General features: G+C 46.5%; 1 long non-coding RNA gene across 2 annotated transcripts; it reads left to right on the top strand.

The window, feature by feature from the left end:
• Positions 1–1047: 1047 nt before the first annotated feature.
• On the top strand, positions 1048–12406 carry LOC119087378. Of its 2 annotated transcripts, XR_005090794.1 has the most exons (5): positions 1048–1157; positions 7467–7554; positions 9417–9472; positions 10329–10415; positions 11334–12406. It is a non-coding gene; the product is annotated as an uncharacterized LOC119087378 (long non-coding RNA). The 2 variants fall into 2 exon arrangements; XR_005090795.1 differs by lacking the exons at positions 7467–7554; positions 9417–9472.
• The last annotated feature ends 12750 nt before the right edge of the window (positions 12407–25156 follow it).

Here is a 25156-nt window from a genome sequence, read left to right on the forward strand (position 1 = left end):
GGGACTAGATAATACTAAAAGGAACTAACAAGAGAAATCACCAAAACCCTTCACTGCCTACTGCCCACACGGGGGTGGGGGTGGGAGTGGGGGTGGGGGTGATCGTTCCTGCTGCCTCTGTCCTTGGAACTCTTCTGGTTTGCATACTTAAATGAAGTAAGACACACAGAAGTAAGGTCACCTCCACAGCACAGGGCTGTCTGCATGCAACTGAACTCAAATCACACAATAGAAACACAATCTTTTCTCTGTTGGCTGACAAAAGACCTGGCCATTCCCTGCCTGCACAGACCCCATGAATGCAACCATCCTTTAATTCATAGGCTAATTCTTAAGAGTGTTGCTATAGTACCGAGTTCCCGGCTCACCCCCTGCTGTGGGGAGACTCTGTCCCCATCTGTCAGAGTACCCTTGTCTGTTTTCCATAGTGCTCAATACACTCCCTTATCTACTGGAACAAAAGGAATTCAACCTCAAGTTTTGTTTGAAGGATCACAGAGCTGGACCACATTTATGCCAGCATCCAGATACAAGTAATGCTCCTGCCTCCTGGTCACAAAATTAGGCTGTGGCTGTCACCCTGCCAGCCACACTGAGATTGCTAAAGAGTATTGTTTCCTTCCAAGCCACAAAGGAGGACCCTACAGGCCTTTTTCCAACATAAAGCACCAAGCTGTTTAGCTATACTGTGAAGAATCCCAAAGTGAAGTGGCTAGGTCATTTTAAATCTATCTACCAACAGAGAGGGTCAGCTGGGCTTTGACCATAGACCAGACTATTGCCAGGTGTCTAGAGCAAATGCATTTAAAATCAATCACTTAAAATTCCAATGAAATTCATTATCCCAAATGAAGAGAAAGAGTCAAATTGGACGAGAAAGCTTGGAACAGAAGTGTGGTTTGAATAAGGATGGCCCCCATAGGCTCGGAGATTTGAAGACTTGGTCACCAGGGAGTGGCCTTGAGAGGAATTAGGAGGTTAGCCTTGGTGGAGGAAGTATGTCATTGGGGTGGGTTTGGGGTTTCAGAAGCTCATGCCAGGCCCAGATCTGCTGCCTGCAGATAGATCAGGATGTGGAACTCTCAGATACTGTCTGGCACCGGGTCTGCCTGTGCTGAGCTTCTGCCCTGATGACAATGGACTAAACCTCTGAAACTGTAAGTAAGCCTCAGTGAAATGCTTTCATTTATAAGAGTTCCTGCTGGGCGGTGGTGGTGCACACCTTTAATTCCAGCACTCGGGAAGCAGAGGCAGGCGGATCTCTGAGTTCCAGGCCAGCTTGGTCTACAGAGCGAGTTCCAGGATAGGCTCCAAAGCTATACAGAGAAACCCTGTCTCAAAACAAACAAACAAAAAACAAAACAACGAAACAAGAAGAGTTGCTGTGGTCACAGTATCTCTTCACAGCAACAGAACACTGACTAAGACAGAAAGGAAGAGGTTCAGTGAACTCTACTTGCTTTTTAATTTTTCAAGTTTTCATTTATTTTGTGTGGGTGTTTTGTCTGCATATGTGTCTATGCCCCATATCCATGTCTAGTGCCCACAAAGGCCAGAAAAGGTTATCAAAGCCTACAGCTGGAGTTAGACAATTGTTGCTGTGAACTGAACCCAGTCCTCTGGAAGAGCAGCCCGTGCTCTTAACCTTGGAGCCATCTCCAGCCCCTGTTGTCTTTGAGACATGGTCTCACTGTATATTACTGGCTGGCTGTGGTTTGTTGTGTAGACCACTCTGACCTGTGTCAGGCTTGCTCCTTCTGCCTCCCAAGTGCTGGGCTCACAGGTGGAACTCCGCTCTCTAAAGGAAACACTGAAAACAGCTTTTTCTTTTTTCTTTCTTTCTTCCTTTTTTTTTTTTTTTTTTTGGGAGACAGGGTTTCTCTGTATAGCCCTGGCTGTTCTCGAACTCACTCTGTAAACCAGGTTGGCCTCAAACTCAGAGATCTGCGTGGCCCTGCCTCCCAAGTGCTTGAATTAAAGGTGTGTGCCACCACCTGGCTGAAAGTAGAACTCTAAACAGGGCTGCCAGTTCTCTCCTTAGAAAGATGTCAGGGAGTGAGAATTACTCCAGGACTATTAAACACAAGAGTTTCTGGGCTGGGGATGTAGCTCTGTGGCAGAGCTTCTGCCTGACATGTGTAAGGCTTTAGGTTCTAGCCTTTGTACCCTGCAACCTTTGTAACTTGTAATTGTCTTCTCAGTGTTTGTTTTCTTCTGTGTTGTGGGGCTGCAGATAGAACCCAGGGCTTTCTAAGTGTTATAAGTATAGGCTGGACCACTGAGCTACACCTATGTCTTTTCAAACCCTCTTTCCTTATGGTGATTAGGAATAAAATCTTGGGGCTGGCACCATTGTTAGTTTTATGCGGCACAATGTTATTCATTAAGTGGTGCTGTTTTACCATGCGAGAAAAGCCACGAGGCAGGACAAAACCCACTGTAGGACTTTATTAGGAGAAGGGAGGGACAGGAAAGATGTGCATAGGCCTATTTGGAAGACATGTGCTGAAGGAAGAGGAAGAAGAGGGAGGAGTCTGTGACCCAAGTTTTATGGATTCCCCTGCACATGCGCATGGGCTTACCTAGCCATGTCACTCACGCACATAGATTAGGTGATCACACAGCACATGGATTACATAGGATGTAAGGGATGACTGAGCCTCTGGCTTGGCTACTGGACAGCGCATGTGCGGTCATGTAGCAACAACGATGACTCAATGGGTTAATGCACTTCCCACCAAGCATAATGATCTTCATTGGATCCTGGAGACCCTCATAGTGGAAGGAGAGAACTGACTCTCACAAATTGTCTTCTGGCCGGCGGTGGTGGCGCACACCTTTAATCCCAGCACTTGGGAGGCAGAGGCAGGCGGATCTCTGTGAGTTCGAGGCCAGCCTGGATTACCAAGTGAGTTCCAGGAAAGGTGCAAAGGTAAGCAGAGAAACCCTGTCTCAAAAAGCCAAAAAAAAATTGTCTTCTGACCTCTACACTCTTCATGCACAGGCATGCACACTTACACACACACACACACACACACACACACACACGAAATAAAAAATTAAAATGTAAATAAAACCTTCATACTAGGGAGGTTGAGGCAGGAGAGTATTTGAAGCCAGTTTGGACTATACACGAAGACTAGGTCTCAAACAAAAAATTCTTAAAAAGGAATTATGTATGCACTAGAAGAGGACAAGAAATTACTGGGATGTGGGGCATGCTGGAGAGAAGCACCCTCAAGAACTATGGGCCTCATGCTGGGCATGATGGCCCATACCTGAAGTCCCAGTACTCAGGAGGTTAAGGCAGGAGGATTACCATGGGTTTAAGAATAGCCCAAATTGAACTTCAAAAAAAAGAAAAAAAAAAAAAAAAGAACAGCCCAAATTGTATATTGAGTATTGAGTTCCAGGCTGGTGTGCGCTGTAGAATGAGACTGTCTCAGACAAACGAACGCACCGGAACTTAGGGGACCTGATGGGACCTCATGTCAGTGACTGGCTTCAGTGAAGCCCAACTTCACCTTTAGGCTCCTTGGTTTCTGGGCAGAAAAATGCACAGATGAGAATCCACTGCATACAATAGTACCAAAACTCACTCTTGCAGTTGTGGGTGGGGGGCAAGATCATCCCTAAATGTTCTCCAGAGGCTGAGTTGTTTTGTTTGTTTGTTTGGGTTTGGTTTTTTGAGACAGGGTTTCTCTCTAGCCCAGACTGTCCTGGAACTCTCTCTGTATATCAGGCTGGTCTCAAACTCAGAGATTCACCTGCCTCTGCCTCCTGAGTGCTGGAGTTAAAAGCATGTGCCACCACTGCCTGGCTCAGAGTTGTTTTTGTTTGCGTGTTGTGTTTCTTTTCCTGTGGGGCCTCTTATTCCTCCTTTTGGCAGGAGTAGTTCTTTGTTTCCCGTTATGGCTTAGGTAAGTAATGTAGTCCTACAAAGGGCATTTATCCAAGCAGGTCACAGAGTGCCCCTGGCATTCCTTCATCCATTCGACATTTTAAAATGAGCACCTTACACTCTGCCACTTACCAGGACAGCAAAACATTCTTGGTTCTCCAGAACTTTGCTTCTAGTGGAGGCGACATGGTAAGTCAGTGACCATATATGTAAAAGATGCTGTGGAAAAAACCCTTTGTTTTTTTTGTTTTTTTAAGACAGAGTTTCTCTGTGTATCCCTGGCTGTCCTATAACACACTATGTAGACCAGACTGGACTCGATCTCATAGAGATCCACCTGCCTCCCGAGTGCTGGGATTAAAGGCGTGCGCTGAGGCCGCCGCCGCCACCACCTGTTGGAAAAAAAACAAAAACAAAAAACCTTTTAATTGTAAAGGTTTTAATGGCCTCTGAGAACTTTAGTCTCAAACCTACCTGAGTGAAGAACCAAAGGTCATCATTTTTTTTTAGCCTATTAAAATAAGGACCCATGAGTAAATGTATATATCTACCAAATATATAAGATATATAATATTATCTACCAAACTCAAATTTTGTTCCTTGTTGTTGTTGTTTTTTGTTTGGTTGGGTTCTGTTTTGTTTTGTTTATTTGTTTGAGACAAAGTCTCATTCCATAGCTTAGGCTGCCCTTGAACTTGTGGCAATTCTCCTTTAGCTTTCCAAGTGTGGGGTTAAAGGCACGCTGGGCTCTGACCTGCACCTTGTATTATCTGACTGTCCCTCCCCGGTACACACTATTGTGCCTAAGTGACTTTACCTGCCTAAAAGCAAGTGTGATAGAAGCCATCAGCCCTGGAGAGCCGACTCCTCGGAGCCCAATTACCCACAACCCAGGATAGAATTGAACTTGAGTAGTGGTTTAGAGGGCTAGTTTTGGACCTTGCATTTGACCTCTCTTCACTTTAGTATTTTGATTTATAAAATAAGGATTTTTTTGAAGGCCCTTTCAAAGGTTGTTCTGAGGGCTAGCTGAGATAGTAAATATGAGTATCTGATACAATGTTTGGCACATGGTTTGGTTGTAACCTGAGTGTGCTGACTTCTCTGACCTTCCAGCAGGTGCTAGGTGAGAGGAGGGTTTCAAGAAAGACCTCTCCAGGGGGTGAGCTTTGAGCCAGCCCTAAATGACCCAAAGAGGAGTGATGAGTCTATAGGCCTGACCGCCACGCCACCCGGGTCACTACAGAAGACTGGCAATATAGCCAGAGGACAGCCGGACAGGGCCACTGCCAGAGGGAACTTGCAAAGCAGAGCAAATCTGCATTGTATTCAAGATGTGGTGAGAGCCAGGTCTGGGTGTGGGTCTCTGTCATCCCATGGCTCAGAAGGATAGGCAGGAAGATTGCAAGTCACACAATTTAAGACCATGTTTCAAAAGAAAAGGGTTTCATGAACTAAGGGTAGGAGATGCAGCTCAGTGACCCACCACTTGCCTACCAGGCACAAGCCCCAGATTCCATCCCTAGTATTGAAAAAGGAAAAAACAAACAAATAAACAAGTTGATGAGACGTGAATAGGCTCAGGAGTCAGCAGGGCCCCTCAGTCAGGATGAACCGAGAGGTGAGGAGGGACGTGGGAGGCAGGGCGGTACTGTTTGTTCAGAGCAAGGTGGCAGCAGCAGATTTGGGTTAACGGTGGAAATCGGGGTTTGTTTTAGGTTGAGCTGAGGCTGTTACGTGAGCTGAGATATGTACGGGGTGGTGGGGAGTGGGGGGATGCTGGGACTCTAACTTCCCTGGTGAATGGACAGCACCAGGAAAGGGAATGGGAAACTGAGGCAAGATGGAGGCGGGCGTTAGACTGGAAAAGCTCTGTAGGTCTTTCAGTGGGAAAATCCAGGGCCATCGGTGGCTTGGTCTGCAGCTCCAGGGAGAGGTGGAAAGGCTGAGGTAAGGGTGTGACTTCCAGTGTTTTTGTAATATTTACAGCCACAGAAGAGAGTGGAAAAATGAGAGTGTCATGGTAGAGTCACTGAAATAGCTCCTACCGTGGAATCTCAGCAGCTGCAAGGAAGTCCCAGAGGTGGCCCAGTGACTTAGGACCTGCTGGATAGTGTCAGTGGTGACCTTGAAACAGCAGTTTGTGGGGACCAGTGAAATCCTGCGTGGGAGAGGTTAAAAAGAGCCTTAGAAATAGAAAATCTAACTGTAGGGCTGTCTGGAGGGATGGCTCAGTGGTTAAGAGCACTTACTGAAAAAGACCTGGGTTTGATTTCCAGTGCCCACATTCCCAGCTCACTACTGTTCATAACCCTAATTCCAGGGAATCCAGTGCCCTCCTCTGTGGGCACCAGGCTCACGTGTGTGTACACAGACATACATGTGAGCAAAACACTCATATACATAAAATAAAATAAGTAAAATTTAAAAACAACATTTAAACAGTTTGACTGAGCTGGGCATGGTGGCGCACCTTTAGTCCCAGCACTCGGGAGGCAGAAGCGGGCAGATCTCTGTGAGTTTGAGCCAGCCTGGACTACAGAGCGAGTTCTAGGGCAACCAGGACTGTTACACAGAGAAACCTGTCTCGGGGGGTGGGGGGGTTGGGGGGTCTAACTTTATTTGTGTGCTCAGCCTTAACCAGGTCCCCAGAATAGGCAGGTACAGAACAGCTGATATGGTGTTGCCTTTTGGAGGGTAGAAACCTGAGGTCAAGCAAGCAGATGGGTACCTACCCTAACAGTCTCTGTCTAACTTTTCACCTTTCCAAATCTAGCCACACTCTGAAGCACCAGAGGCCAAGCCTCTAAGATGAATTTTGGGGAGGGGCACAATTTAGTTCAAACAATTATGCAACAATCCTTTTAAGAGTATTTTAATTTAAGTGCTTAAGTGTTTGCCTGCGTGTGCACGTGCATGAAGACCAGAAGAGGGCGTCAGATGTCCCAGAACTGGAGTTAGAGTTGAGAGATGCTGGGAACTGAACCTGGGACCTCTGCAAGAGCACTATGTGCTCTTCATCATCAAGCCCTCTTTCCAGTTCCAAGAAATCCTTTCAAAAGGAAATTTGAGCCAAGCATGGTGATATCCACCTTGGGAAGTAGAAGCAGGAGGACCACAGGGGGGCCAATCTCAGCTACATAGTGAGTTAGAGGCCTGTCTGGGATATCCGAGACTCTGTCTCAAAAACAGAACAAACGTGAAGAAAAGGAAAGACAGAAAAAGGAAATGCTGGAGAGGAGAACACAGGGCAGCCAGGGGGAGTGAGAGGCAGGAACTGTTGGTTCCTTCTCAGATTTCTCTCGGAGAGATGACACCCAGGCATTACTGATGAGAAGGGTGTCACAGAGAAGCTGAGACTGCTGGAGGACAGGCGGGGTAATGGCAGCAGCAGAGCCTCCCTGAGAAGGGGTGGATCGGAGTGTTAATGACACCTGTATCACATAACCTGTAAGTCACTGGGGCCTGCACCTGACCTCAGGAATCACCGTTCTGCAACTGTTGGGAGCCTCCAAAGTACACTTTAACCTTTCTTTGAGAGGCACTAATCCGAATTCCCCTTCAGGACCCAGAGGAGGAAGCCTGCTCGTATATCAAGTGAGAGCTGCCTGGCGACCTAGGCCCTGATACTCAAGGCTCCTGAGGTGAAGTAGGTCAGTGGGTTCATGGCAGGGGTGGGGAGGGAAAATGGGCCTTGTTTGCCTGTCTGAAAAACTGAAAAGCCTTAGAAAGCAGGTCCAAAGATTGAATGTTTTGAAACTATGACCCAGCCTTGGCCTCTTTGTTTGAACTGAGCATGGTCGCCTTGATGGTGAACTTGGCGGGTCTCCCCCAGCCGTTTCAGAGGGTTACATCATTGGATTTCCATATGCAGATCATAGCCTCTCCAGTGCCAAGGAATGTGTGGGTCTGCAATGTTGCTTCTACAAACTCTCTTATCACACCATTGCGAGTTGCAGCCCGAATGTTAAACAAATCAATCAATAAATAGATCTTGGCTTCACATTTTGTACAGACCAATTGAATAGACACATAGACAAAGTCTCCTGACTACTCCACAGTCTCCACGTAGCCAGGTCACGCCCTGCCAACACTTCCTCCTCCTGGACACAGGCTCTCCTGAAGAGACCGGCCAACCCCTCGCTCAGGAGGGCCATGCTTGCAGTCATGGCAGTTTCTAGGCCTTGTCTAAGTTTCCTGGAGGCAAACCTAGACATGACTGGGTGCCTCCCGGAAGCTGAGGACTGATCTAAGTTCACCCAGTGAAAACAGCTCCCAGGGCCGTTCTGTGGGCCTCGTAGAGGAATGGATAAACAAGGAAGGGCGTGAGCAAGCTTTAACACACAAGGAATGGGTGCCAGACTTGGTGTTCAGACAGTAGCATCTCGGGCTTTTTAATCCCAAAACAAAACATTAAATCCCTCGAATGTGTTTCCTAGCTTCTCACCCACCTTCTTGTGAGTGCTCCCTTCTAGTGCCCCCTTCCAGTACGCTCCAAAGTGTTTGTTAGGAAGCCTCCTGTGCTTTCTTGCTCTTCTGGAAACCACCTGGAGCAGCCACCCCAAAAAGCTTGTTTTGTGATGGTGCGCTTCTGAGTTTCTGTGGTTTCGGTTTCTATTTCTGTCTCTGACTGTTGTAACTTTTCTATCTCTTTAGACCTTTTATGGGTAGTTTTGGGTTTCCCAGGCATTTGTACTCTGCCCATCATGTCAGCTACATAAACTTTTGACAAAGGTATGGCAAAATCCTGCTGCCATTATTGACCCCGGAAAAAAACATCTGTGAAAGACTAGAACTCAAGCTAGGTGTGCTGGCACATGTCTGTAATCCCCTCACTTGGGAAGCCAAGACCAGAGACTCTCATGTGAGTTTCGAGATAGTGAACTCCAGGCCAGGCTGAGCTACATAGTATGACATGAGACCCTGGATCAGAATAAAATAAAGGAGTGTAATCAAATGCCGCACCTCTAGGAATCGATAGAAGGTTTGACCTTGTATTGATCGGCCACCTGCAATTCTCCTCAAACATGAGATTTCGTCAAGGGAGCTTCCCTTGTCTGAGATGTTGACCCATAATGCAATACAGATAGCACAATGGCAGTCTCTATTCTCCTGTGTCAGCCCTGGCTCTTTGCCGATGATGATAGTCACCATTATGTTCTTTCCAGTTTTATTTTGTCTCTGAACGTCAGACCTAATTCATTCAGAACCTCTCCTTAGATCCATTCAAAAATCAAAACATTTGTGCAGGGCAGTGGTGGCACACACCTTTGATCTCAGCACTTGGGAAGCAGAGGCAGGTGGATCTCAAGGCCAGGCCGGTCTACAGAGCAAGTTCCAGGGCAGCCAGGGCTGTCTCGAAAAACAAAAAAATCCAAAACAAAAACAAAAAAAAAAAAATCAAAACATTTGCCTAATGATTTATAGTTTCCAATGTCTCCATCTACATTTTTTAAATTGGTCACCACAGTTTATTCAATGAAATCATGTAGCTATTATCGCTCCCATTTTATAGGTCAGAAAATTAATGTCTTCTGGTGAACAAGTAGCAGAACTCCACAAAGAAAACAGGTGATATGTGTACTAGTCCAGGGTTCTTTTCATACCACAAGACTGACTCCAGTGGGAGCTGGGGGAGTAGTGTAATGTAAAGTGTGATGCTTGCCTAGCATGGAGGAGGCCCTGGGTTTTATCCCCAGCAGTCCATAAATGGGGTGTGGTATCTCACACCTAAATACTAGCATTCAGGAGGTAAAAATAAATAAATAAACCAAGAATTCAAGGTTTCCCTTGGCTACAAAGCAAGTTTCAGGCCAATCTGGAATACATGAGACCCTTTCCCAAAACAGAGACAAATAAACAAGCCCCATCATACCAGCTTCAGATACATCAGAACCTTCCGGAGGTCTGTTACCACATAGATTGCTGGTATTCATGACATAACCCCAGCATTTCTGATTCAGTAGCTCTAAGGTAGGGTCTGAAAAGGTTCTCATTCACATCCTCTGCTTTCTCCCTTGCCTCCCCCATCTCAGCTCCCCTTGCAGCTCGGGGAGGTCATCTAACCTAGTTCTGGTCAATGAGATGTCAGAAGTTTTCAGGGAAAAACTTGTGCTGGATTAGTGTTGGAAATGTAGCTCAGTTGTCTAGCGTGGGCAAAACCCCGAGTTTGATCCTGAATACTGAAACAAAAAAGGAAGGGAGGAAGGCAAGATTAACACTGGTCCAGCAGGGTCTTTTCAGGTTCTTGGCCTCTTATTCAAAAGTTCACACAAATATGCAAAGTAGCAAGGGGATTTTATTCAAAGAAAAATGGTGGCAGAGATGTGATACACTGTCGGGAGTAATGGTGGGACATGTGAGTGAGACAGCTCAGGGTCCCAGGCTACTGCTTGGAGCCATTGTAAATGTTTTGTGTATCCCAAAGGTGGGGGCACGCCTGACTGACATCTTGAAGGAATCATAGAACCAATGTGGCTGGAGCTGAGTCAGCAAAGAAGCTTGAGTTGGACAGGTAAGGAGGAGTTATGAAGATCACCTGACAGCCAGGAAACAGTCAAAACAAACAAAACAAAACAAAAAAACATTCTGGAAGGTTCTTCGTGGTGGTGAAACATGATCTGCCTCATCTTCAAAAGATTGAAGTGGGTCAAATAGATAAGAGAAGGGCTAAGAGAGGAAGGATGGCGGCCCCTGGACGCCGCTGTGGTGGCAGGCGGCCCCTGGACGCCGCTGTGGTGGCAGGCGGCCCCTGGACGTTGAGACTTACATTGGAAGTGGGGAAAATTGGTTGGACTCCAGTTCTATTTATTAGGACTTCCTGGTGATTCAAAGCATGACAGGCAGGAGTCAAGGATGACTGCAGACCCTTTAAAATGAGCATCCCTAGGATTCAGGGTGCCATCTGGGTGTCAAGAATTTGAAGCCAGACATGGTGGTGCATGCCTTTGATCCCAGTCAGAGGCAGGCAGAGCTCTGAGTTTAAGGCTAGCCTGGCCTATAGATCAAGTTCCAGGACAGCCAGGGAGAAACCAGATCCCAAAAAATTAAAATAAAATAATTAAAAAAAAAAAAAAAAGAACTTGAAGCTGGTCATGGTAATGCTTGCCTGTAATTTAAATTGGAAGTTAGAAGGTAGAGGCAGGAGGATTAGGAGTTCAAGGTTAGTCTGGGCCACATGAGACCCTGTCTCAAAACAAACAAAGACTTGGACTTTGATATGAAGGCCATACGTGATGCTGAATTTTCATTGTCAACTTAAATGGGTTTTTAAATCATGTGGGAACATACATTAGGGTATTTCCAGAGAAGTTTAACTAAGTAGTGAAGACCTACCCTGAATGTGGGCAGTAGCATCCCATGGACTGGGGTCTGGTGAGTAAAAAGGAGAAAGTGAACTGAACATGAGAATTCATCCTCCTTCTCATTCTAGCCCTAACAAGAACAGCCTCACTGAGTCACCTGCCTCCACAGCTGGGGCCACTCTGAGCACACCTTCCCGACCATCATGGCTTCTACCCTCCAGCTGTGAGCCAGAAGGAACCCTTTCTTCTTTCAGTTGCTTTTGTGAGGTATTTTGTCACAGCAGTGAGGAAAAGGAACTGCTTGGGATTCCTGTTGGACAGCCAAGAGGAGGTGCCACATCGGAAGCTGGTATCTGGAGAGCCCGGGGCAGGGGTCCGGGCTGGCAGTAGAAACTGGGTGGGGTCAAATCAGAGTCCCGCGATAGATCAGGTGTTGGCTAGGGCGTTAAAAGAGATGAGAAGACATATTTGGACTGAGCCCAGGAGCCCTCAGAAGCTTTGGGAATGGGGAAGTGGGAGTGATTCTGTGAAGGGGAACATTGGATAAGAAAGGGCAGATCATTCTGCTGAAGCCACCTTGTGTTTTTAGGGTCACTTCTCAAAAAGAAGAGGAGGAGGAGGAGGAGGAGGGAAAAACTCTTAAGTTGTGAAAAATATTTGTACCAACAAACAAATACTCTAACATTGAAATTCAGACCAAGAAAGATGTTAGGATTAAGGCAAAGGCTAGGGATTTTATGGTGAGAAAGAATACAAATTAATGTGAAAAATACTTAGACCCTAACAGGAAACATACGAAGGATATGAACAGACAGTTCACAAAGAAGGAAGTAAAACTAGTAAACAAAGGTTTAGAAAACATGTGACATCATCAACAAGGAGAGAAATACAGATTAAAACTACAAGATGATATGTTTTCAACCATTAAATGAACAAAAGGCTTTTCATGACAGTTTACCCAGTAATTCCAGTTCAGGGAAATCTAAGAAACTAAGTAAAAATGTGGATGAGAAAATTGACCACAATTTTATCCACAATTATAGAAAATAGTTCCAGTGCTAGCACTGAGAGACTAGCTTAGAAAATTGTGGCGTAGTCATACTATTACCTGTGGTGACTTGAATGCAAATGGTGGCCCCATAGGCTCATATATTTGAATGCTTAGTCACCAGGGAGTGGCACTACTTGAGAAGGATTAAAAGGATGGAAGGTGTGGCCTTGCTGGAGTAGGTGTGGCCTTATTGGAGGAAGTTTGTCACTGGGCTTTAAGGTTTCAAAGCCCATGCCAGGCCCAGCTTTCCTCTCTCTCTGCCGGCCTGCTGGCCTGCAGATGAGGATGTGAACTCTCAGGTACTGCTCCAGAGTGTGTGCTGCTGTGCTCCCCACCACGATGATCATGGACTAAGCCACTAACTGTAAACAAGCCCCCAATTAAATGCTTTCCTTTATAAGACTTGCCTCAGCCATAGTGTGTCTTCACAGCAGCAGAACAGTGACTTAAGACTTCACTAAGTTATTAATATTAAACTACAGAGATGTATAAAATATCTAGGAAGAATTTATGGTAATGGGAAAATGTATATATTGCGTTAATCTGTAAGAAGGGTTGGGGTTGTGTAGATGGCTCAGGTGCTAAGTGCCCATCACATAGCGTAAACACTCTCACTAGAGCCCACATAGAACTAAAAAGCCAGGAGGAAAGGGAAAACCAGTACATGTTTACCCATAGTCACACAGGAAGGCATTCTTTCCTGCAGGGCCCCTTTGTAGAGCCCTGTACTGAGTATTGGGAGTACAGAGATAACTCAGAAAGTTCTGCTCTGGGTCTAACTGAAATTTGGAAACTGATCTGCCTTTAGCCTCCCAAACCTGAACATGCTGATCTCATCTGAAAAACTGTTCCTCAGAAGTAAATAATACAGTCTGAAAGATGTGAATATAACTGGGGTCTAAAAAGAACACAGCAAAATGAAGCTCAGTTTAAGGTGGCGGCTGGCTGCACAGCTGGGCCTCCCATGTCCCTGCTCATGTCTGCACCCTCTGCTGAGTTCTTGGAGAGCCCCCTATAGGAGTGAAGGTGGCCCTGAGGGCAGGAAGTCAAGGCTGGGGGGGGTGTAGGTCCATGGTGTAGTTCTTACTGGACAGGTTTGAGTAAGGTGCTAAGTCAGTGTTCTATTGCTGTGAACAGACACCATGACCAAGGCAACTCTTATAAAAGAAAGCATTTGACTGGGGACTTGCTTACAGCTTTAGAGGGTTAGTCCATGGTCATCATGGTGGGCAGCACACAGGCATGGCGCTAGAGCAGTGGCTGAGAGCTTCACATCCTGATCTGCAGGCAGCAGGTAGAGAGAACCTCTGGGCCTGGTAGAGGCTTTTGAAACCTCCAGGGCCACCTCCAGTGACACACCTTCTCCAACAAGGACACACCCATTCCTTCCCAAACAGCTCATGGGGAGTAAGCACACATATTCAAACCACCACAAAGGTCTGAGTACCAGAGAGGTGGGGGGAAGGTAAGGAAAGGAGAGGGGAGGGGCGGGGAAAGGAAAGGAAGAAAGGAAAGGAGGAAAAGTAGAGGGTGAGGCTAACAGAGCCGAAGGGTGAGGCTTATTCCCTCATGCTATTGGTTTTTTGACTTCCTCCTAAAAGGATTTTGGTGGTACTGTGCCCCCGCTCAGCCTGTGGTCAGCCACCACAGACACACTCCCTGGAGGAAGATGTTCTGCCTACCTCTGTGACAAAGACTAGCTTGGAAGTGCTTGCTTCTGTGTCAGGTTCAGCCTGACGGGCATCCTGTGCCCAGGCTGCTCACAGGTGAAGGAAAATCCCACCTTATATCTCCTGAGTCCCTGCATAGATTGACATAGTCACGTGTCAGAGGCACCTCAGCCGTTGGTCGCGGGTTTCTGAGACCTAACAACGTGCCCACCATGTGTGTTTGGGTCATCCGTGGACGGCAGTTACAGTGACGGTGAAGAATCTGATTTCCTAGCAATTCCATAAAGTAACGATGACTCACATGTGCATCGCCGTGATCCCAGAGTAAGCTAACATGCTTTGCTGCCCATAAGGTAAAGGTCTAGCAGGCTGCTGTGGAGCTCAGTGGCAGGACACTTGCCTACATGTGCAAGGCCCTGGATCTCATCCCCAAGACTAAAAGAAAGAGAAAGAGAGTGACACAATCATACAATTATATGTAGGGCATGACCCTTACAATCAACAACCACGTTGTAGGTTTATGAATTTACTATAGTTCACTTTTCATATTACTTTACAGTACCTGCCTATAGTGCATAATGCCGGAGCTCAGAAGGTGGAGGCAGGAGACACATATTCAAGGCCAGCCAAGTCTATATGTTAAATTCCCAGCCAACTCCATGGTGAGACCTATTCTCAAAAACAACAACAAAGAACAGGGCTGGTGAGATATCTCACAAGCCTGCTGACCGGAAGAGAACAGACTTGAACACATTGCCCTCTGACCTCTCATGCCTTTCAAACAGCAGTTTCCCAGGAAAATGTTCTCCCTAGCATGATCTAGTGTCTGAAATAGTGGCAGGTTCATGTGGAAGGAGGGAGGTACATGTGGGACACACACACAGCCACACACATACATACACAGAAACAAATGAATGACTTTTTCCAAGTTTCTGAACTTCGTTTAAAAAACAAAAACAAACAAAACCATGTATGATGGTGCATGCTTTTGATCTCAGCACTCACACTCAGGAGGCAGAAGCAGGAGGATATCTGTGAGTTTGAGGCGAGCCTACATGGCAAGTTCCAGGCCTGCCAGGGAGATTCTGCCTCAAGAAGCAAAACAAAACCAAACCCCAAACAAATAGACAAAACCCCTACACACTATTCTCTGCCAGCAGCAGCCTCACAGGTCGGGTGTTTACTGTGTCTTTTGGTTGCCGGGAGACCTAGATGGATGATCCATCTGGTCCTGTGTGCGTGCATGCCTGCATTCTGTGATGCTCACATAAAGATGAAAAGGACTCGGGCTGAACTTTACAGGTCCCGTCTCCATCCTTATCAGTGCATGGCTGTTTTGAAGAATCCTGACTCACAGTTACAGAGTGGTGCAGAGGCTTAAGAGACAACCAGCCGCTTTACTTGTTTGCCGGCGTCGTCGTCGTCTGCTGTGTGTCTGCCTTCTCCCCAGACTGCAGCTAGATCAGATGCTAGGTCAGGTCAGAAAGAGAAGGTGCTGATGTGCCAAGCAGAAGGCCTCTGGAAAATAGGCAGAAGAGTCTGAGAACTTAGGTCTTCAGCCGAGGCTGAGTGTCGGGAATGTAGCTCGGTTGGCAGAGTGCTCACCCAGCAAGCCCAGCACCCAGGGTTTGATCCTTTGAACATCATAAAACTGGGACGATCGCTCACATTTCTATTTCCAGCACTCTAGAGGTGGAGGCAGGAGCATCAGAAGTTAAAGGTTATCCTCAGCCACATAGTGAGTTTGTGACCTGAGCTTCAAGAGACCTTGTCTCAAAGAAAAGAAAAAAAAGATTAAATGTTTTGGTCAGTGGCATAGAAAGACAGAGTATGAAATCAATGTAAAGGAAAATGAATTTCTGAGTGTAGAAATAAGTGCAGGCCAGATGTGGTCCCAGCCATCAGGAGGCAGAGGCGGAGAGATCTCTGAGCTCAAGGCCAGTCTCCCTGCATTGTAGGTTCCAGGCCAGCCAGGGCTACACAGTGAGACCCTGAGTCAAAAGAAAAGTACAATTTGAACATTGATTTCAAATAACTCTGTCTTCAAAGTGGGTGGGGGAAGTGAGCTGTGGTTATGGCTGTAATCCCAGGACTTGGAGGTAGAGACAGGAAGATCAGAGTTCAAGGGCAGCCTATTCTGTATGAGAAAAGAAAATTTATTTCATTATGTTTTGTTTTGTTTTTCAAGACAGGGTTTCTCTGTGTAGCCCTGGCTGTTCTGGAACTCACTCTGTAGACCAGACTGGCCTCGAACTCAGAGTTCCACCTGCCTCTGCCCCCCAAGTGGTGGGATTAGAGGTGTGCAGTACCACCAATCGGCTAAAAGTTTATTTCTAAAGAGAAATCATAAATGACTACCATGTCATTAGGATTTCAGTATCTAAACATGAACTGTCTGTGTTCATTCTGGCTTCGCCTCTCACCAGCTACATGACCTTGAGCAAGCTACGTAATTTCTGGGGGTGAGAGTGTGTTGTTCATCTGGGGAAGACTGTCTTAATTTCTTTTCAAGTGTGATAAACTACTCTGACCAAAGCAACTTAGGGGAGAAGGAGTTTACTTTGGTTCTCAGTTCCACGTTGAAGTCAGTTGGCCACATTCCATCGATAGGCAGGAGAGAGAAATGGGAGCATGCGTGCTAGTGCTCGGCTTGTTTGCGGTCCAGGCCTAGGGACCCACTGTGAGTGCATCTTCTCACCTCTGGGTGTTCAGAGGCCACCTCCCAAGTGATTTTAGGTTTTGTCAAGTTGATAATTAGCACTAACCAGCACAAGAACCTACTTCACAAGGTCGTTGTGAACACTAAACAAAACATCTCTGAAGAGTACCTAGCCCATAATTCCTCCGCTATAAGTGGTTGTGAAACACCATATTAAGAAAGTAAAATGAGAAGGTAATCTTTTTTTGCTGTCATTTGTTAAAGCAGTCATCATAAGACCAGCATGTAAATAGATCTGTGTCAACAGGGCATGAGTTGGGGGCTTTTTAGAAACTATGTAGTAGGGCTTTCCTTGGGCCACCAGCTCACAAATAATGACACAGAGATGTATTAATTATGAAAGTTCAGCCTTAGCTTAGGCTTGTCTCACTCTTATAACTTAAATTAACCCATATTTTTATTAATCTACCTTCTACCATGGGCTATTCTCTCTCATTCTGTGTGTCCAACTTGTTCTGCTTTTCTATGGCTTTTTCTACTTCCTCTCTCTTTGCCCGGAAGTCCCGCCTATACCTCCTGCCTAGCTATTGGTTATTCAGCTCTTTAGTAAACCAATCAGAACAATATATCGTCACATAGTGTACAAATATCCCACAACATTATTACATTCATTTGTTTTGTGTTTGTGTATGTGTGGGTATGCACGTGCCTCCTTCCCCTGTCAAACTGATTATTTCACAGACACTAGATCCAGTTGTTTAAATACGTTATGAAAATAAGTTATACTTATGAGATCTGCATACTACTCTGGTAAAAATTTTTATGACATAAAATTAAAAAGTAGAAACATGTTCGAAAGAATCTCAAGAATATTAAAAAAGAGTATGACAAAAGATGAACCATATTTCATAGGAGACAGACTGGAAGGAAATGCCTAAGAAATAGTCATGTAATGCAATGAGAATAGAGTGTAATCTTTAATTCTTCTTGTGTGTTTATGTTTGTACATTGTCTCTAAAAGAGCTTGGTCTTGGAGCTGGAGAGATGGCTCAGCAGTTAAGAGCACTGGCTGCTCTTCCAAAGGACCCAGGTTCAATTCCCAACACTCACATAGCAGTTCACAACTGTCTGTAACTCCAGTTCCATGGGATCTGGTATCCTCACACAGACATATGTGCAGGTAAAATCCCAATGTACATAAAGAATAAATAAATCTTTAAAAACAAAAGAGCTTGATCTTTTATGGTATATAGGGAAAGTGAACCATGATGTTAGACTGGTTCAGTCTGCCTCGGAAATTACCCATTGTAAGAACTGTTGTGTGGGAAACACAGCTCAAAAGAGCTGACTGGGGCAGATCCTGAGGAAGGTGTGGCTGCAATGTGCCTATTGTGAGAAGAAAAACGACTTTCCCGAATCAGACATGAAGTCTCATGGACATTTGTTTACCTCCATTATCTTCCTTTTTTCCAGCGATTGCACCTGTCCTGGTTTTGTTTTGTTGTGTGGGCTTTTGTTGTTATTTTTATGTTGCCGTGATAAAATGCCCTGTCAGAAACAACTCAAGGGGAAAGGAGGATGAGTGCTGTTGCTGCTGCAGAGCTTCCTTTCTTCAGGTCTGGGATCCCATCCAGGGAGTGGTGCTGCCCATAGTGGGCAGGTGGTTAATTAATAATCAAGATAATCCCATACAGTATGCCCAGAGGCCTGTCTCCCAGGTGATTGCACATTCTGTCAAATTGACAGCAACCATCACTGTGCCTTTTGTTTGGGCTTCCTCTCACAACCCGTGAAGTTCCTTGGACTTCATATTCTTCTCAAGAAAAGCATCACAGTACCATGTCCATGTCAGTCAGCACACCATGTTCCCTGTGCCTGGTGATTGGCTTGAAGGAGCAAGTAATGGAAACCAGTTGAGCTGAAGTCACTGCAGTGAGACTCACCCCACCACCATGTTCTTGACCCTTGATATACTTGAATATGAAACTGCTTAGACTGAGGATCAGCCAAGGGCCTTGTGTTTGCACATACTTCTCCTCTGAACTAGGTCCCAGCAATTGAACTTGAAAGCTGCTGACAGGAGCAGCTTTTTCAATCTTGCATCCATGTGGAGCCTAAGAATGCATCAGCAGGTGAAAGGGAGCAGCCATCTGCATTTAGCCAGTGCAGAGGAGCACTGATGATCAGTTGGTGTGCTGGCACAAGCTCCACACCCAGGCGTGACAGAGGCAGGAGAACACTGCAAGTGTGAGATCAGCATGGGCTGCATAGGAAGACTGGTCCTAAAAGAGCAGGGGCTGTAGCTCAGTTGGTTGAGTGCTTGCCTAGCATGCATGAAGCCCTGGGTTCTACCCCAGCGCTACATAAAGTTAGCACAGTTATGTGTGCCTGTAATCCCAGTGCTCAGGAAGTGGAGGCAGGATCAGGAGTTCAAGATCATCTTAACCTACAGGGCAAGTTTTAGATCACCTGGGCTACATGAGACCCAGTCTCAAACAAAACAAAAACAATGTAAACGTTTGCTGACTTTCCATTCTGATAATCCCGGCATTCCTGCCACCTCTGGTTGGGTCCTCTTCAGACTGTGTGTTTTGTTTGTAATTTTGAGATGGTCTCTCTGTGTAGCCCAGGCTGACCTTGAACTTGCAGCAATAGTGCTCTGCTCCAGAGTACTAACTGTGCAGGTGGGCACCACCACACCCAGCTTCCAGATAAAGACTTTCGTGGTTTAGTGTATTATCTTCTCAGTTGGGGACGGGATGTACCAGGTTAAAGGAACTGCTATAAATAGGCCTTTCCTGTGTGGTGGCGCAGCAGGGAGGGGTGCCTTCTGCAGCCTCGTGTCAGCATCAATGAGCCTGTGCCTCTGGCTGTGGACTCCACACATGTCCCCCAGGGGGACAGGATTAGTAGAGGGGTCTGGAGATGAGTGTTCACTCCTGCAGACTGCCTGCCTGTGCTGAGCCAGTCTGTCTCCAGGGGACCAGTTCTTGATGGTAGGTGGAGCTAGCTCAGGAGAGCAGGGTGCTCAAGATGGTTCCTTCCTCCAGTTCCAGGAAGCAAAACTCACAAAAGCATGGGATTTCTGTAGAGTGTTGAACCCACAGGCGCCCCGTCAGCACCGAGACGCCAGCATTTCATCCCCTGCCATCCCCTGCCCAAGTCTTCCTTGGTGAGCTGTACTCTGTGTTCACCTGTGAGGAAACAGCACTCTCCTGCACTTCCCGTGCAGCTCAAAGGGCAGAACAGTCCCACCTCACTCCCTGGACACAGAGAACCTGCGGAAGCTCCCTGAGAGACCTCAGAGAAGAGTCAGCATTTGACAGAAGACTAAAGTCCGCATTGGGAAATTCAAAGGCTTAATTGGGAAAATGGTGTTTGAGTGCTATCTTTGAAAGAGGATCCTATGTCTAAAAATGCTGAGGACAGGAATGGACTCCCCGGCTGAGGGAACCCCACTTACAAAGGCATGCGGTAGGGGAGTACCTGGTGATCTTGGGGTTATGTTTGCAGTGGTGTTTGTGATGAGTGTGGTTTTAACAGCTGCATGAATCTTGAAGATGATGTCACAAGACTGGGTTAGAGGTGCAGATGCTGTTGGCAGACAGACCAGTCTGGGCACCTTCTTCCTTGGGAACAATGGTGGGTGCCATTCTTCATGTTTTCCTTACTGGTGGAACCGCCTCTCTAGAGGCTGGAAATGCTAGATAATCGTTACCTGCCTTATCTTTCAACAAGGATGTGGCTGTGTGAACCAACTGTAGCCAATGGGGTTGGAAGCAAAATCTGCAGAGGCCTTTTTGGAGTTTTCTCCCTAGTCCTAAAAGACTCTAAAGTGAGAACTTCCTTTTCCCCTTGAGCATGGCTGTGTGGCAGTGTGAAATAGGCTTGCAGTTTTCGTTTGTGTCTTCATGATCACAGTAGAGTTGCCATAGCTCAGCACTTAGACTAGGAGCCATTTTGATAGGCCTAGCCACTAGTTTAACATCAGCTCAGGCGTAGAAAAGAAAATAAGCAATTATCTCACCTAAGAATATCTTCTTCATAGCCTTCTTACATTTCCCAAAAAATTAAATACCTAATTTGAGCATGGTAGCTCACACCTATAATCCCAGGATTTAGAGGCTGGAGAATTGCCACAAGTTCTAGGCCAGCTATGTATAATCTATAATCTATGTAGCAATTCCTAAGCCATCTAGGGACACCTAGCAAGACCTTAGATAAACAAACAAACAAACGAACAAACAGTAAAGGGGCTGGAGAGATGCTCACTGGTTAAGGGACAGCCTAGGGCTGAGAGTGCCTCTTGCTCTTCCAGAGGACCCCAGTTCAGTTTTCAGCACCCACATTGGGCAACTCACAACCGCCCTAAAATCAGCTCCAGGGGATCAAATGCCCTTTTCTGGCCTCCAAGGGCACCAGCACACACATGGCACATACCCAAAAAGACACAGACAGACACATACATATAGAAAATAAAAGTAAATCTTCAAGAAGAAAAGGAGAGGAAAGAAAGAATTGTCTAAACTTGGTGGTGCACACTTGTAATCTCAGCACTTGGAGTTGAAGTCAGAAAGATCAAAAGTTTAAGGCCAGCCTTGGCTACATAGCAATTCTGAGGTCAACCTGGGTTACATGAGATCATTATTTTAAAAAGAATGGGAGGAGAAGAAAGAAGATATTTGAGGATACAGCTCAGGGTGGAGAGCTCAGGTTTAGTACACAGGAAAACCTGCACTCAGTCCCTAATAACCTCCCTATATTGGGGAACTACAGAATTCTGTGTACCCTGGGTGTGTGACAAATGTTTACTGTAATGGTCATTAGAATTTTCAATTAAAACAATATTATGAACTGTATTAGTTATTCTTCTGTTGCTGTGATTAAACACCATGACCAAAAGCAACTTGGTAGGGAAGGGCTTATTTCATCTTATGCTTCTAGGTAACACTGTCAGTGAGGGAAGTCAGACAGGAACCTGGAGGCAGGAACTGAAGCAGAGGCCGTGGAGCAATGCTGCATACTTGCTGGCCTGCTCCCCTGGCTGGCTTAATCTGCTTTTTATACAACCCAGGACTACCTTGTTGGTTTTAAATCGGGCACTTTTACCCTGTGAGGAAAGGTCACGAGGCACAACAAAACCCAGTATCAGAGCTTTATTGGGGGTGGTGTGTGTGTGTGTGGGGGGGGTTGGGGACACAGAAGAGAGCATGGCCAGGCCTGTGAGGAGAAAGGGGTGGGGGAGCTGAAGAGAGGGGAGGAGTCTATGACCAGCTTTTTAAGGATTTCCCTGCACATGCGCATGTGGGCTTACGGAGCTATGCCACTCATGTGCATGTGACCACGCTGCGTAATCACAAGGCACACTGATGATGTAAGACCCTTTGCTTAGCTACTGAACTGCGAATATACGGTCATAGCTGGAGGAGTGGCAGAATCCGAACACACCTGCCCAGGGTTGTCACCACCCACAGTGGGCTGGCACCCTCCACATCATCATTAATCAAGAAAATGCCCTACAGGCTTGCCTACTGGACAGCTTTTTGTTTGCTTTTGGTTTTTGAGACAGGGTTTCTCTGTGTAGCCTTGGCTGTCCTAGAATTCACTCTGTAGACTATGCTGGCCTTGAACTCAGAGATCTGCCTGTGTCTGCCTCCCGCTGAGTGCTGGAAATTTTAATGAAGTCATTTTCTCAGTGAGGTTCCTCCATATCTAATGACTAGTTTGTGTCCAGATGACAAAACTAAACAAACCCAGCACAAGTACAGACAGTGCTCACACTGTCTCCACCACAGGCCTAGCATATGTGAGGTAGGCTTACGAGTGAGACTACTGGGCCGGCAAGAAGGCTGAGCAGGTAAAGGCACTTGCTGCCAGGCCTGATGACTTGAGTTTGGTCTCCTGGGACCCACCAGCTGGGAGGAGAGCAGACTCTTGCGGGTTGTCCTCTGTCACATATGCACACCCACCACACACTAAATAAATAAATACAATTTTCAAAATGAACCATTAGTTCTCTTTACTGGCCACGCCCAAAGCCTTGGCTGGCCACCCAGAGCCGCTGACTCTCCAGGATTTACTGTTCACATCTTTCTCTGGCTTTTCTAAATTTGGATAAATCCCTGGAGACACACAGTTTCCAGCGTCTCCGATGGCACAGTCATGCTGTTTATATGCACGGTGCTGCAACTTGCATTGATTGTGTCTTCATCTTAAAGTGGCCCTTTCCTGCAGAATGCAGTTCTCTGCTGCAGGGAGCCCTTGTCCACAAGCCCTTCACCACCTGTGTCTCGGCTATCACAAAGACCTGCAGTAGAACAGGACTCAAGCAGGGCACGAGTCCGAATTGTTTAGAATTCTGAGTACACCTGACTATGTATTAGAGTCGCCCATCACCAGGGACAGCCCTGGCAGTAGATCTGCCCAGTTGTCAGGGGTTAGTCTAGGATTCCTGAATTAGAAGCCCCACCTGCTTCTATGAAGCTGAGAACAGAAAAGGAAACCAGAGATAGACTACAGAAGTCCCCCCCACACACACCCCCAGTTGTTGCAGCCCCGGATGCTTGCACAAGCTCAGACATGGCTTTCTTGTTTACTTCAGCCTCTCTGCCTGATGTTGAATCTCACTCCTGAGTTAATTTTGTCAGTTGTGTTATCTTTACTGTAGCTGCCTCTTCTACCCCACCCAAGGGCTCATCTAAGTGTGTAACAGTGTTGGGGAGACACAACTAATCAGGCCTAGCATATGTGAGGTAGCGCTTGATATCTGGTAGTGAAAAACCAGCCAACCATCAACAGAGAGCCTCGAGGGGTTCCCGAGGCTCTGGTGTGGCCTCTGCATTCTAGGGCCCATGCTTCGGCCCTACAAGTCGGATGGCTGTTGGCCTCCCGTGTTCTACCTCCATAAGGAGAACCGATTTTCTCTGCCCCTCTCGGTTCCTGTGGGCCTTGGCTTGACTTGACACTTGGCTTCTACAAAGAGAAAACAGAGGAGAAAGAGAGTCTGAGAAGGGGGTGGGCTGACAGTCTGCTACCTTCTACAAAGATTTTTTAAATTGAATTCTTGCCATCTTTGAAATGTTTCTTCTCTTTGTCTTCGGAGGTGGGCAAACTCATAATGCCAAGTACCCAGAAAGGTGGCCTAGCCCACACTGCATTTGCATTTTTGAGTTTCATTCCTGTTTGCAAAATTTCTTAGGCCAATGTGTTGTGAAAGTAGATATGAATCTGCATTTTTCAATGACGGGCCTCAGAGGCTAGAGAGATGGCTCAGTGGGTGAGAATGTGTGCTGTACAAACGACCTGAGTCCAGATCCCAGCACCCCCCTAAAAAGCCCGTGCCCACTCACACCTCTAAGGCCACACTGTAGGAGGGCAGAGATGAAACTCGCTCAGGCTGCCGGTTGCCAGTCTTGCTCCAAGAGCAATGAGGAACTGTGTCTCGGGAGGAAGGTGGAGGATGAGAGAGGAGTCTGATGTCCTCTGACCGCCATTCAAACATGAGCACACACACTTGTACACATATGTGTGCACACAGGTATATACACACCACCAAGAAAACAAACAAACAAGTTATGAAGCCCAGTGTGTCTGTTTAATGGAGTGAGGACTGAAGTGAGAGCTAAGGACAGCTGGCTTTGCACGGTCCCAACCCCCAACCTAATTATGTGCTTCAGTTTCTTCACCTACATGATGAAATACCACCACCGAGGGACAGATAAACCATGCAACACCGTGCAGGTACATGGCTCAGCACAAAGGAATGAGGTACTGACACTTCCGGCAACATGGGTGAGCCCAAAAGACACTGTACCACGTGAAAGTTGCCAGACACAAAAGCACACCCACTGCATGATCCAGCCTGTAAAATGGATAGGACAACTGATCCACACTACAGGCAATAAGATGGGTACGTTAATTAACGAAAATGTTCTTAAATTACTGTTTTCATTCAAGACCGAAAATACTAAAAATAATTGCAGGTACATTTTAAGTAATTAAATTACATGGTGTACGATATATATCTCAGCCAGGTGGTGGTGGTACACGCCTTTAATCTCAGCACTCGGGAGGCAGAGGCAGGTGGATCTCTGTGCTTTTGAGGCCAGCCTGGTCTACAGAATGAGCTCCGGGACAGGCTCCAAAGGTACACTGAGAAACCCTGTCTTGGAAAGCCAAAGAGAGAGAGAGAGAGAGAGAGAGAGAGAGAGAGAGAGAGAGAGAGAGAGAGAGAAGAGAAAAGAGAAAAGAAGTATATCTCATTAAGACTGACATGAAAATGAAAACATGGAATGGCAATTTAAAATTTTTACTATTGTTATTGGAGGGTGCACACAGAAGCCACAGCACAGGTGTAGAGGTCAGAGGAAGCTCTGTGGAGTTGGTTCTCTTCCACCATGTGGCTTCTGGGGATCAAACTCAAGTCGGCAGGCTTGGCAGCGAGCGCCTTTCCTCACGGAGCCATCCTGACAGCCCCCGGAACTGAGGCGGGGGCTGTGAGCCTGGCGCTGTTGGTGACTGGGGCTTGGTGCTCACTCCAGTGCGACTTCTCTCTTGGGTGTCATCAATCAC

The sequence above is a fragment of the Peromyscus leucopus genome, chromosome 2 (assembly GCF_004664715.2).
Source record: "Peromyscus leucopus breed LL Stock chromosome 2, UCI_PerLeu_2.1, whole genome shotgun sequence".
Classification (NCBI taxonomy): Eukaryota; Metazoa; Chordata; class Mammalia; order Rodentia; family Cricetidae; genus Peromyscus; species Peromyscus leucopus.